General features: G+C 40.4%; 1 protein-coding gene across 1 annotated transcript in view; it reads left to right on the forward strand.

The window, feature by feature from the left end:
* The window catches only part of ptprga (protein tyrosine phosphatase receptor type Ga), a 415,165-nt gene that overhangs the window by 10,586 nt on the left and 388,959 nt on the right, over positions 1–15,620 (forward strand). The gene's annotated exons all lie outside the window — the stretch shown is intronic.

The raw sequence follows: 15,620 nt of genomic DNA on the forward strand, positions 1-15,620 counted from the left end.
AGAGACACAGACACTGAGAGGAAAGCAAGCTCTCTCTATTTACAGCTTGGATCTTTTTTTAATTTATTTTTTGTAATGTTGGCTATCATTCCCGTCAGTGATAATCATCGTTCTCGCTGTGGGTTAATTGCTGAGATCTGGCCGCTGTAAGAAAGCAGTAAAAATTATCCTCATGGGCAGTAAGATATTCACCAGATTTGAACAAATATTGGAGAATACCAATTCAAAATGTCACAACCAGTATCACGTTTCTACAAGCGCTATACTCACTTAATAGATTAACAGATTAGTTGATATGTTGTCAATTTGATGTTGGCGATGTTAGCTTGCATGTTGGCAGAGATGGATAGAAAGGAAGGGGAAATTTGGCGGGCAGTTTTTGTGTTTTGGTTTGAAGGGAAAGCACTTCTACTTGTTAAAAACACATGTATGGAGTGTCAGACATGCTGAACAGAAGAAAGACAGAAGAACTGTGACTCGAAGATAATGAGCACCAGGGACAGCTGCTGGGAAAAGTGGACTTAGTCCTCCCTTTCTTTTACAATAAAGATTATACTTAAAAAGAACCTAGAACCGATTGTTTTACATTTTGCTAGAACGTAGAGAGGCAACCTGCTGGAAAATTTCAAGAAAAACATGCAGTATCTCGAAATGGGTTTATTTATTTCACAGTCCAAGCACTGTAACATCTTCTTTCGTTCACTTCTGTAGTGTTAAAGTGTTGAATACGTACTTTCTTTAGTTAACAGCAACGTAATTGTGACGCTAATTCTCTTAGCCCTTTAATTGCAATTTCCTTACGTGTTAGCACCAATCTAAAGAACCAAGATGAACATCTACCCGTCCCTCTGACAGAGAATAATGCACCAGACGCTATAGTGTGCACACTCGCATATTGATTTATGGTATGTCATTTTGTCATAGCCGTATTCAACAATTTTTTGCACATCCTAGATTTTGCTCAGATCATAAACCTTGTCCCTTTGGGCATACCTAAACATATTTGAAAATTTCATTAATCAGAGGGTTGACTCACGTCACAACATTTAATCTGTTTCCTCTGTTTCCATGGTGATTTATCCTAGTTGAGTTTGCATCTTGTATTGTTCTGTTTGCAATGTATTATATAGTTGGAAGGGTTCTTAATGTGAGTATTTATTGTTGAGTTTGCTAATTAGCTTTAGCATGTGTTGTGTATGACGTCAGTTCACCGCTACCTATTGTCGCCAAGTGACCATGTCTTCTTTTGTTCAGCTCCATCACTTGGCTGAAAAACTAATTCACTTTCTATCAGCATTAACTGCACCTTTTTGGCTTAATGCTAATATGCTAGTATTAGCATGCTAACACAGTATAAATGAGGCCCTGTAATTTAAAAAAAAAGAAGAAAAAGCAAACATATTCTCCAAAATACACATGGACAAATTCTCAAGCTATAAAACACACATTTCCCCAATTAAATCCATTCACACTCGTCCACTTGGTGTTGTATTTTCACGTGTGGTCACAGTTTGCTGTTGAGATAACTATGAAGTGCTTTCATCTGCCTGGTGTTTACCCAACAGTTTGGCTAAGGACATTTGTCCTAGTTTTACTTGAGTAAACTCTAAATCACTGTGTAAAATCTTCTCATAACCAAACAGATTTTATATGAAGATCTTCTCCAAAGGGAGGGCAGAGAGTAAGTTCTGTTTGTAAAAAAATAAATAAAAAAAAAGCCAAATTAGTTTTGCAGTTCAGCTGGGCCGTGGCTGTCAGTGGGCTTTCTCTGGATTACAACCAAGCATTAATTCATAAGGCTTGTTTTACCACTCAATCAGGCCGCTGTTGGGAATGTTCATCCATCAACCCCTTCCCCCCTCTTTCACCACAGACTGCCCCCCCTCGCCTGAAAGCTTTCCTGCCTCTCGCTCCTTAAATTTATTTATTTTTTCCACCCCTCCCCTCCCCTCTTCCTCCCCAATCTCACATAAGCAGCTCCCAAATAAAAGTCAATGCCTGCACTCCAATCTCCGTCTCATGGCTGCCCAGGATTTCTACCTTGATCAAATATTTACAAAGGGAGGACAAACCTCCGTTTTGGCTCGGTTTTTCATTTCTCGTCTCGTGCTCCACTCCATAGAGCCATTCAACTGTGATCCGTCTAAAGTCGATGTTGGAGCTTTGGACCAATATGATGGATGTAGTTGATGTATTTCTGCGAGAAGCAGAGGTTAGATTGGATAAGAGGCTCAGGGTCAGCTATATCTACAATAAAGCCAACTTCAGCTGTCCTTTAAATGACTGTATGTCATTCTGTTGTTACTAAAGGCAACATGGTAAAAAGCGTAGCTGCATTATTGAATCTATACATCGTTTAGAGTGACCATATCTTTGATCTATCGTGTTCACAGTTGTACACGGCCTTGTGGGATGACACTTAAAGAGACATTCAAGCAAATCTCTTCAGTGTGCATCACGCCTGAAGCGCAAACCAATAATGATTAAAAAAGACTCAACATCTTGCGACATTTGGAGTGGCTCCCCTTGAATGAATGGAGAGTTAAAGCTACTGTGAGGAGTTTTTAACTGGTGGAGAAAACAGTTTAAACGAATAATGATGCCACCATGACCTACATAAGAAAGTCCAATCAAATCTAGAGGATTGACTATTTCTATAGAGTTTATATTGCATGTCAATTCTGCTTTTTGCATTTGTTTGTTAACATTTTCCAAGAAAAGGATCCACAGTGAGTGATTTGCTGACTAGAAGCAGGATGAGATTCTCAGTCAGAATCAGAGCTCAACTATGACATCTAAAGAAAAACATTAGCAAAGAGATGAGACATACAGCTTTGTCCACAGGGGTCACATTTATTGATGCAAACCAAGCGGAAACTGTTGAAAAATGAAGTGGGAGTGCAAAAAAAAACAGAAGTTCTGATATTAAATGTGAGCATAGTTTCAGATCATAAGTAAATTGGAGTAATCCCAGGAGAAGTCTGCAGAGCGTGCTAAACTGGTTGTTCTGTTCATGTAATAATTCCCTGATACGAAACAAAGAATTCCACAAGACAGCTTCAAGCCTCTACGTAAGCCGGTGAAAACTCTTCACGTAGGCTCTCATCCCCCAGGACTGGAGAGCAGCCCTTGCCTGGCAGCCCTGCAGTGTTCTGCCCCCCTGAAGACTTCCAGAGAGCTGGCCAATCAGAAGAAAGTGGGCATGTGAGGAGGGGGCATTAAAGAAACGGCAGCTGAAATGAAACCGTTTCAGGCAGAGGCTGAAATGAAGGTTTTTATTGAAGCCAGAATGAGATAAATAAGGAATTTCTGTTCGCTCGAAATCATGCAAAGCTACTCTATAGGTTTCACAGACCAACAACATTGAGGCTAAAATGTTTTATTTAACTCTGGATGCACTTACAGTGTGTTGATGATCATATCTAGCATTGGACAAGTCAGACATCCTCTGTGGTTGGGTTCTTAAAATGGCTATAGTACTACTTACACCAATACAGTCAGTGTCTCTACTGGGCCGCCTTGCCATCACTGAAACCTCCAGACCCTATCTTGTAGTGGGGAATAAAAAAAAAGAAGAAAGCTCAACCATATTCAAGATTAATAACGTGAGAGACTGCTGCTCTCTTCTTGTTCACAGTTGGGATTCGTGAATTGTTTATAGTCAGTTCACTGAAAGTCTTCAGAACGAGTCTCAGTAGAAGTGATGTGAAGACTTCATGTAGCCTTTTCCACGTCTTTATAAGAGTCAAAAACTACATGCAACAACACTCTGTGCAGCAGTGATGTCGTGATGTACTACAGTGCAGTGCTACATAGACGGAGTATATATTGCTAATTCCTAACAAATGACAAATAATACAGAAGATTTAACTTGACTGTGTAAAATCATTGAATTGTCTCAGTGATGTTACTCATTGCTTTCTTATGAAGTGATTTGAAGTTGAATGATTGTGGTGGCTATATTGGAAATGCTATACCAACCTAATGTTTGATCAACCAAGAAACATGCCAAAAGATGGAGATGAGGTGAACCTGAAGCCTCCTGGTAAACAGCTAACGTGCCCATCTGTTATTTCACTCAGCCACAGCGCCTAATTCAGCAAATTTATGAATAACACTTTGGCTTTATATCATCAAAATGGATGTGGTATTAAAAAAACTCACCCCTGGTTTACCGTTCAGTGTGTAAAGAATTGAGCTATCGGTGTCAAATTTGTGATCTGAACCAGGCTGTAAATAAATGTTATTAGTTTTGCAGCTAGCCTGAAGTGGACACAGGAGGAACTGCAGTTTTTTTGCATTTTCACATTGGTTACATTTCTTAACAGCAGAAGTTACCTCTTGGATTTAACAGACAATGCATGTAACCAGTAGTGGTGACGTTGGCTTGGCTAGCATTCATCTTAGCATTCTTTCAATAAGCTGTTCCTAAAAAACATCTCATAACTGTGTGCAATGGAAACCTCCATTTTTATTTCAGTAAACTGTCTACAGTAAGAAAAAAGAAGCGTAACGGCTTCCAATATCTGAATGCAGACCAAACAATGAGTGACTAATTATATATCACTGGTGTGCAAACCGTTAATAATGTGTGTTATACTCAAAGTGGATGGAGAAGCATGGTATTAGTGCATCCTAACACAGTTGACCGAGAAGATCTGTGGTAGGTTTCTAACCCTGGATATCCACTCCATTTCTCCAGTGTAGGCAGTGTTAACAAAGACAGCAAAGAGAGAGAGAGAGAGAGAGAGAGAGAGCGATGTTGTGTCGCACATTGAGTGGAGAACAGTGCAGAGCCTTCCTCATTAAATTCTTGCAGTGGCGTTGGTTTTTCCACTTTAATGCTTGGGAGATGCTGGTTTCCTCCTCCGAGAGATATACAGGGACTTGGAGGAGCCACTGAGACTTGAGTGTAGCCCCAATTTGTCTTAGTTCCAGGGGGATGTGGTTTAAACAGCAATGCCCTCTCCTCTTTGGTAATCTCTGGTGGCCCTTCAGTCTCTATATCTCACATCTCTGTTGTTCTTTAAGCCGCTTTGCTCTTTGGTGTTTGACGTCTTAGAGCTGTCCTATATGACTTCATGTTTTGTTTCGTCTCTCAATCTCCGAGCCAATTCTTCCACTGACCCCAAGTGAGATAAAGCTCTTGCAAGATAAGCACCGCAACTCTTGTTGTTTTTCTTCTTTAAATTACTTGAGGTCCGTGTCTTGACACAAATTGGCACGAGGATTTGACAACAGGTGAATCACTGGAATGCTTGTAGAGCATGACGTTTTAACATCAAAGAAATCAGCCTTTTCTTTTAAGTCCTATAGCTCAGCCTTGAAGTTTCCCAAGGGTGTATGTGTCTCATTAGGTAAACTGCAATAAATGAATGTTCTAGTGTTGCTTTATCAAGTAAGAAGTAGGTTAGTACAAATAGGTGAAAACAGTGTACATCAAAGTAAGATGAGTAAAACAGTTTAATGTGTGTGTTGTCTGTTAGCATCAAAACAGCTCAATAATATGTCCTCATTTATAACATTTATAACATGACTTAATTCCTACGCGTTCACTTTCCAGAAACATGGAGCTGCTGTTGGTTATTGTTGACCATGATATCAAATACAGAAAGTGCATCTCAAACTAGCGTCTCCAGGGTTTATTGGAAACATGTTGTTCAGTATGCTTATGCTAGCGGGGCCATGAGGCTGTTATTTTCAAAGTATTATACTATTCAAAGTCTTCAAAGTTTCAGAAACAAAATCAACAACGCATCAAAGAAAAAACAAACAAACCATGAAGGCACATAGATTTTTAGATAGATTTTTTTAGCTCCTTGGCAGCCTCTTCATTCTTTCTCTTTTGGAATTTGAATCGATGTATGTACAGAGGCGAAACGAGGGTGCGACCAGAACCATTCTAGAAATCTGATTGGCCACTGCAGTGACTGCCCAAAAAGCTTGAACTGTGATTAGCTATTTGCCTTGTTAGAGGTGGGACTTCTATTTAGATAAACTATTTGGGCTAGCCCAAATTAGTTTAAGTTTCCTTTTAATTTCAAGTAGAAAAAATTGTCTTTTTTTTTTGGTATGTCGACTTTGGACATTTATTTGTCAGTCCTGAAGGAATTAAGGGAACAAAATGTAAATGTTGCCACTCTGTTTTGTTCCCCTTTAGATATATATTTTTTTCATATATACATAGGTATATAACATCTGTTTGATACCAAAAACTGTGTTCAAACTGATGGCCACCCCTAAAGAAGTCAATGGCCGAGTTGGGCCACCCCAGTCAAAAAGTCTGGCTCCGCCGCTGTATATGTATCAAATGTCATTGCGACCAATCCTGTAGTTGTTGTGATCCTTCAGTAGAACCAGACCAGTTAAAAACATTGCCATCTAGCTGCTCAACATGGCCGGCTTTTAGACACAGCGAAATGAACATTCAAAAGTCTATTAGACACCGAGAAACAGTCCAGCTGCCTCAGAAGTAAAGCGAGAGAAAAGTTGAGATGGTGACAAAAGAGAGCACCTCCAACTGCAAAGTGAGCGGGACAGCTGGGGTGAAGTCGGGCATGAACCCTGTCAGTTACGCAGACATGCCATGGTTTCACTAATGAACAGGTTTTAAGCTCTGATAGCAACTTTGACTTTGACTTTAATGCAGTCACACTCCAGTTCTCAAGGACGTCTCCCTCTTATCACTTCTACCTGTTCTTTTCTCAGATACATATGGGCAGACACAATGGATCCTGACTGGTTATCAAGCAGTTTGTCAATTAATAATCAATCAGTTTAGGGTTATAATAAATGATCAGAAATAATTATCTTTGCAGTTTATGCAATAAACTGTCTGTTACTGCTGCCAGGCCCCTTATGTTTCTAGTCGGAGCTTGATGGAGGCATTTGTTTGTATTTTGACATTGTACATTTTCAAGTGTTGATTAATTGAAAAACAAATCTATAAGTAAGTGACAATTGATTACAGGACAAGAAATATTCTCTCTTCCTAATGGTCAGGACACTGTGTTAGGTAGATGATGAGCGAATCATTTCACTGGCTGTTTTCTCCTTCTGTCGCAGCAGGGCTGAGGCTTGTCTTGCCCTCTGTGTGCTTGGCTGCTAAATTTAAGATTTCCTGAGCTCGCTGCTCATGTTTGGCTCCTCGTGCCAGATGTTCAACAGATGGGGTTCACTAATATCACCCCAGGGTGCGAAGGTTTCCACTCTAGCTCTTTCAGCCTGTGTCACACTTTGTCTGTCATTTCTATAAGTGTAGCTCTCTGTCTGGCATATTTAAAAAAACATATCCTTTTTTAACTCCCCATCCACCCCTTCTCTTTCTCATTGTTACTCTCCTGTGTTTTAAAGACGTTTAAAAAACTAGAGTAAGGACAGAGAGAGAGAGAGATTCTCAGTCTTGGATTGGGCGAAACCTTCCCCCATTCGTCACCGCTAGACAAGCAGCCGTGTTCCACCTGAAACGCCTTTGGATTTACGCTGCAAACTGCAGCCATCTTTCTTCTGTTAATCACCTCGGGGCTGGGCGCTCCAGCTCGCCACGTCCCCAGGCCGATGGATGACCCGTAGGGGAAATCGAATGGAAACTAGCCAAGCCTGACGCTGGTGTGGTACTTTCAAGGTACCACACTGTGAGTAGGGGAGAATAGGAGAGCAAACCAATTCAGTGTGTGTGAACCAGAGACCAAGGAAAAATCTGCTAATCTGATGCTGTTGATATTTTATTTTCCAGAGGTGAATTCATTTATGAGAGGGATATTTCTTTAATTCCTTGGAACCATTTGAATTTTGATCTTAAACATTGTCAAATCTAATTTTTATATTTTATATTAGCATGAAATGAACATGTTTCCACAATATGAATTCCAATTCAAAGATCTTCATTAAAACTTAAATTTAAAATAACATTTAACATGGAATCAGGTTATTAATCAACAGAACTGATCAATGTTGAATCTTTGAGAACTGTTTCAGTCTAACATTAATAATAATAATATTGATAAAGCACGTTGTTGTTCTCGAGGAGACTGTGAGAAATCTACTGAATGTCCTCAAGTGATGTCACTTGAGTCGGCATCAGTCAGGGCTGAAGTCTGAAAATGTAAATATATGGTTTTGTTGCGTTCGAAAGAAGTGAGGTAGCAAGAGCTTTGTAGCATGCTACTCACGTCTCCTTGACACTTGAGGCTACATTAGCTGTAACTAGCATAACTAATTATTAGCATTAAGGCATTTTGGAAGAGGCTGTCCATTCTTAGCCGAACGTTTTCACGTACAATAATGAATTGGATGAATGTTTTTTCAAATTTGTTGAGTCAGGGTCCCTCTACAGTTGATTTTTTGGTTAAGTCATGCATATTGTCAAAATTAGAAGCATTGTGATTAACTTGCAACAAGTACAGAAGCGAGGACTTTCTGGAGAATGGTACCCCTGGGGGTCTTGGCCGCTGAGGCAGTTCTTCGCTTTGCCTGATTGGAAATCCAGCCGTGTTCCCACTCTCCAGTCGCCAGTAGTTCAAGAAAACCAGATACACTAGAAACCAATCGTGCAATAATATAGAGGAGTAATGCTGTGAAAGCAGGACTGACATGAACAGTGTTTTTTTTTGTGTGTGTTGATGTTGCTGCATGTTCAGAGCCTGTAATGATGTCAGCAGAATCATTGCAGAGCCTCTCTCCACTGCCAAGTGCTAATGAACAGTGTTGGACGAGGACCGATCTGCTCGAGCCATTTGGGTTTGCTTCCACAGCGGGGTATTAGCATTCATGTTTGTATTTTTAAGCTTACTGGAAACTCACTCATCATTTCAACAAAGTACAGAGAGATGGGTAGCTTGTGGTTTTGATGTGATACAAGAACAGCAGCAGATATGATGCTCCCGTGATTGCATAGGGTAATTACAGGTTTGCTGTCGGGCGGTACGGGCTCTACGTGGGTTTTAAATTTAGTACTTATATTTAATGAATTTGACACACTTCCATGATTCTTCAAAATACTCTGCTGTATCTCTGTTGAATGAACTTATATTGTATATATTGAATGTATATTGCTGTATGTTAGATGTGGTGCAGCACACTGTACAACTTCAACTCAAGACTCTTCCATATCCTGTCCATGCAAACAAGTAACCTAAACCATAAATCTCTTTTATGTTACTGTGACTACGGTGGCCAGGAGGTGTCAGACAACTTGCATATCCAAAATGTTTGCGAAAGGGAAAAACACAACAGCATTTATGGAAAAGACAAACGCAAACACCTGTTTAGCCACAACACAAGTTTACTATCGGCAGTGTTTCCAAAGGACTGTTACTCCTGACGTACACGTGTTGAAGAAATACTGATTGTGAAAGACATTTTTGAGTCAGACGGGGCCCAAGCAGAAATTCAATAGGCGCCCCTCCAACCAGTGTTTATCACCATTATGTCTGCCAGGGTCCCGATGCTTTCTCCTCTTCCTCTTTGTTTACTCCAACACAGATAATTCCTCTTCATTTTCCTTTCATTGACAAACTTTTGGTTTTCACAGCAAACATGCATGCAATGCTTAGCAGGGCATGGAGAGCGAGTTCTGTGAGATGGGGCCCCCTTAGGGAGGTGTCATACTGTCACTGCAAAATTTGCCCATTTTGAGCCATAACTGTGGTTTAAAGTTAGTCAGCCCTTGGGGGGGGGCCCCTACTGGCCTAGGGGCCCAAGATGTTGCCTCATTTCAGCTTTAGCTGTGGCAATCTACGTTTGTATCGTTCAGTTTGCATTTGTCTCTTTTTGTTCATGTGCTTGTTTTTCCCTTTTGCAAATCATTTTTGGAAAGCAATCTGTCTGACACCTCCCAGCCACGTTATGTAAGCCTTCAAAAACTTTTCACGATTACTTAATACATTTATGATGCTATTATTCCTTCTATTAATAAGGTAACACTTTTTATTTCCTTGGATGCATGCTCTTTGGTTTGAGGGTGAAAGAGTAGGTAACTCAGCAAACTGATATGATTATCGTGCATGCGCTGAAATGAAACCGCAGCTCATTGACTCGTCAGTGTCAGAATGTTCATTTAATCAGTAACTTAATCAGAGCATGACATCTAATTCACTGTACTTAGATTTAATAACTAAAGAATGTATTGAAGAGACACACCTCTGAATCATTTCAGATGAATGGTCCTAAAGTTGGGACCTAAAAAATCTGAAATGATGGCATCAGCGGACTCAGACAGTACAGGTTTTCAGTCATAGTTTTTGAGCCAAAAAGAAAGAAAGCATCGTCTAAATTGCACTAATACATTGGCAATGTTTCCTTGCTAATGTATTAGTGCAGATTAGACAATGTGCAGAAATTCGACAGCAATTGTTTTACTAGCATCTCACCTGAGATTATGCGATCGTGACAACCCGAGTCGAAGCTTTGAGTTTACCAGAATCTGTTGATTTGATAAATATTGGGAAATGTGATCACACGTATTTCAATACTGGTCAAACATTATGATTTAGAGAAAGCTTAGAAAAACTGATAGTATCAGAAAACAGAAGACTTTTGATAAAGTCAGTGGGATATGTACTTGTCATTGTCTATCTGTATCATCTACCTTTGCATACCTTACATCTGTGCAGAGTAATTAACTGTTACCTAAATTAATAAATATTGTGTTTTATAATATATAGTGATATGCAAATGTATCGATATTTACTCATATCCCTTTTGATAGTGATATAAAGATTTAAAATCATTCAGGCTTGTTTGACCCAAATCCCGTGTGACTTAATAATTGAACACAAATTAACTCCCTTTAGCAGACCGGCCAAAACTTCACCAGTGCATCACAAACAGAGTAACTATGGGTGCACCTGACACTGGTAGAGCTGGAAACACACCCAGCGCTATTATCAGTAGCTGTAATTTCCTCCAAAATCGCTTCCTTTTTTAGTTCTGTCCTTCTCCTCGCTGTCTTTGAAGTTGTGTCTTGCAGCACAGTGTGATTTGCGCTGCCACCCCCCTCCCCCCCCCCCATGCCTGTGGCCCAGTGCTGTGCCTTGGCCAGTCGAAAAAAAGGCCTCTCAGGCTGTGTCACTCCAAAAGACCACTGCTGTGACACCGATGTTGACAGGCACCGGGCGAGGCAACCAAAAGCAAAATCTAATTACCATTAAACCAGGGAGCCATGCTTCAGCCAGCAACATCATTTCCAGGCCTATTAGCCAAAATTAGCACACACCATAAAACCATACACACACTTTGCTTCGCTCGCAGGCTCTTCGCAGTCACACATTTTTCCCTGTCCTTGCATCAAGCCCCCTTTTTCACACTCCTCCTCACTTTGTTTCAACTTGCAGGAGGTGGAAATTGGAATCTTTGGTGCATGTTGTCTCATCTTGAAGGGGGTTTTCTTACATTATTTTCGGTACTGCATGCCAGAGTCGCACACTGGTTGTGATATCCCGGTTGGAGGTGATACACAGTTTGTCCATTATGATTCCTGTAGAGCTTTGATCCCACATTGTTTTGAGCTGTACGGTAGGCAGGTGAGGATAATGCATTACATGTTCAGCCTGGAAGAAACCGCAGAATAAAAGGCAAGGGATGCATACTCACACACGCACTCAGACACACACACACACACACACAGAGGCGTTTTAGGTTGCAGGCTAAGTGTTGTAAGCTGCAGTGCAGATGGCTGGTAACACAATACCATCATGTTTCCTCTCGCCACTCGTGTTGGCAGCTCAGTGATAAAACAAGACTTTGAACTCTGCAGCACGGAGACCAGACCACAGGGTTTGCTATCTGGGACAGTCTGACAATGCATATCTACGCTCTACAGGAGGAAAAAAAAAACCTGCAGTGTGAGATATGTCAAGACATATTTCACAGTTATCACACATTACTATAATCTGCATCCTTCTTTAAAACGATCTCACGTCTTATTCCTGTTCGAACAAGTCAAATAAAAGTTTTGGTGTGCTTGCTACTGACAGACACAAACACTATGTCATCAGCAGTCTGGGAGACGACGTCACTGTCGGGCACTCATTACCAAAGAGTCCTTCCAATTAGTTAATTGATTCATCATTAAGTCTTGCACTTTTAAAGCACTACACTTTATTAGCTGTTCTCAGGTTCAGCTTTGTCTAAGGGTTAGCTTATATTAGCATGCAGGTTTAAAGACACTATGCTACATTAGCATTAGGCTACAACCAGAGCGCCATAAGTCGTCTTGTTATTCTTCAGACATACAGTAGGGGTGTTCACAAGTGAAGTGCCCGTGCTCAGAAATAATCTAGGACGCTGTACTTCGACAACACACAGCTGCACCCTTATTCCATTTTTAAAAGTACATGTGAATTTAGGGATGTTGATTGTTAACATTTTTTATTGGTATTGATACCATTACCAAGGCTCCTCAAGGATCCTGGTCTTTGTCAATACCATGATTGTTAGGTCTTGTTAGGTATTATTTGGTGGAAAGTAGAGCTGACAATATGCACGTACTAGGAAATAAATCATTGCATTTTCTTTACTACCGGTAGTTTTAATGATGCACACGCTGATTAGAGCTCATGTAAGGAAGTCGAACAGTTCATAATTCTGTCTGTAATTTCTATTTTGTAGAGTTGGGAATACACATTTCTCCTCCAGACAACTGTATTAACCCGAGTTCCTCGCCAAAATCTCCATTGTCTTTTTTCTTTTGCAATAGTGATTTAATTCGATTATGGGGATTTGAACTTACTGTTAAAAAAAGCCCATGAGATTTGATAGCGGTATCGATAATCTCAGACTTATTGATTTTAAAGTTTTGATAAATGAATATAACCGGCTTTACCAGAGTACACACAAGATGCCTACAGCCAATCACAGGGCTTGCAGTAGGCGTCATTTCTAACCATCTTTACATTTTTGAGGAGATGTACATCAGTTTACGTACACGGGCTTCTGTGCGAACCTGCGGTGTAGAGTCTAAGCAGAAGTATATATCAGGCTTTAGACTCATGTAGCAGTCCTGTTATTCTATGTGGCTAACTGGCTTTATTTATTACTTGCAATTGTATAAAACAACCAAAGGTGTTAAAAAAAGAACATACATGGAATGAACATTTCTGCTTGAGTGCTACCATCATATCAAAACATAAACACACAGACTTATAGATGTGAAACTGAATGGACTCTGGAGGCCATTCAGTTAAAAAAAAAAAAAAAAAAATGCAGATGTTAAAATGCGTCACTGTTTTTTTTTATTTTTTTTATCATCACACCCTCACTAAATGATGTAATGTGGTTCAAGGCACATATCAATGTGGGAAATGTGTCAAGCCAAAACACTATTTAGCATGAATAACAAAGGCGGTGGGAACACAGAAGACAAAAAAAGCAACACAATCCTAACAGACATGCCTTTGAACATTCAGGATTGAACAAAAAAAGGTATTGACACTGTCAAGTGAAAAACACGATATCTCCGGTTTTGACGATGTCATGCTTTCAAATCAGCTGACGGATTACATGCTCTTTCATGAGCTGGGACCATTTTCAAAACCCTTTTATGCTCAGAAAATCCTTTAAAACCATTCGGGTGATGTCAGAAATGCCAACAGAAGACTGTTTCCTGAAGAGGCTGTATTATATAAGAGCATATCAAATATAAAACAGGGCATTTCATGAATACGTACAATAGCTCATGTATACAATTAGCTTACTAAATCTTACCCCGCATTACATGGTCACCGCTTTGTGTTGGTGTGAATTCATATAGCACAAATGTGTAACTGTACCTAAAGCAGCTTTATTTCCGAGGCAGCACCACTGCATGCCACATGGAGAGGAGTCAAAGAGGGAATAATTAAGTGGGTGGCAGGGATGGCGTGGGGGTGGGGGGGGGTGGGGGGTCATCATTCGTCATCTTCTTGGTTGCCTTAGTGACCAAAAGTTATTATCCTCCATTAAACCTCCCTCCCATGCGCTCCTCCGCCAGCAGAGAAAGTCATTGTTCCGAGGTGCAGTGATAATTGTTGGAATAATAACAGTGAAAAACGGTTTCTCTGTTCTCTCCGACACCGTTTTCTGAACTTGAGAGACGCAGCGGCAGATTGATCCTGTCGGCCCATTCCTCTCATCCTCCTCTGTCACCGTTGCAGACTTACATCCAATGTACCTTCAGAGGCACATGAATTCATTCCTTTTTGAAGTCCGTCTTTTATGTCTTTTATTTTTTGAGTTAATGACTCCCATTGAAATCTGCAAACGCTGTTGGGGGTAGGCAATGTCTACCGCATTGGTATATGACTGTGTCCAGAGCAGAAACATTGCAATGGAGAATGCCATCAGTGCTTTTTTTTGTGGATGGAATTTGGCTTTCTTTTAGTCATGGTACAGTACAACGGGCAGTGAAATTCTCAAACTGAGTCTTAAAATGACAAAAACAAAACGTAGTCTGATGGAAGTAGAGAGGGGCGATCGAAATGGAGGGCAGTACAGCCTCGAAAAAAAAGGAGGCAGGGCTGCTTCGATGCTCTCTGCTTCAATAATGTTTCAGGATTCAGCATGGTGAGGGGCTCCCCAAACTTTGCCATGCCAAGGACTCTCTTGTAGGATCAGATTCTGGTGGGGACCCAATCTTTAAATCAGGTGTTGTTCAAGTTTAGATGGCTGTAAAGACTCGCAAATAAAGCGTTTGGGCTCATGATGGCCGATCTGCTGCAAAAAAGTCATACTTTCTGTAAAATAGCTCATACTGAAGAGTTGTAGATGTTCAGGTGGTGTTCTGTGGTTGTGGTTCTTTTGCAGTGGAGCTAGTCTGGTCGCCTGGTGGTGTTTTTTATGTTCTTAGAAATGTTTCCATCTAATGAGAAGGTTTGTAGCTAGTTTTCAGTGGTACTTCAACTGTCTTTAATATATGTGTCGCTCATGGCTGCTGCTTGATTCTGATTGGCTAGAGTGGTGCATGTTTATTTTTTGTTAAATTAAAAGATTGGCTTAGAGAAGGTGCATATAGATTTCAGTTTACCGTGATTAATAACATCTAAAAAGACAGATATGAAAATGTAATTGTCAGAAATAATGTTATCAGTTGTTTTATCATTTTCTTCCCCCTCTTCCGTGACCCCCTCGTCATCCGTGGTGACCCCGACCCCTCGACCCCCACATTGACAAATGCTAAGCTAACCCACTTTTGAACCTCTTTTGGTGACATCAAGTCAGGGATTCCGAGGTACCCAGATATTTGATGAATCATCACAGCCTGTTTGCACTTTCTCTTTCTCTGATTGTGTGTAAATCACAACACAGATCATGACGAAAGGCTTTCAAATATTTAATTAGTCAAAGGTGAAACAGGAGACCCATGCAGGCTGATGCAGGAGTTAAGAACGGCGCTGAACCAAATAATGAAAGAATGATAATCGGGCCTGCTTGGGGCACACGGGGAGCATGTTAGAGGCTTTTCAATAACAGTGTGATGATGTTAAAGGCTTTGTGTTCAGTGGCTGTCAGACATTGGGGATGGATGATTGTGTCGTTAGACAGCCAAACCTTAATGGAGAAAACTGTAAAAAAACTGTAGATTACATTATAATTTGAGCCATAATGTTACAAACCGTGTTGCTATCCCTTTCTTTACACAAAGA

This window comes from Labrus bergylta, chromosome 5, assembly GCF_963930695.1.
Source record: "Labrus bergylta chromosome 5, fLabBer1.1, whole genome shotgun sequence".
Classification (NCBI taxonomy): domain Eukaryota; kingdom Metazoa; phylum Chordata; class Actinopteri; order Labriformes; family Labridae; genus Labrus; species Labrus bergylta.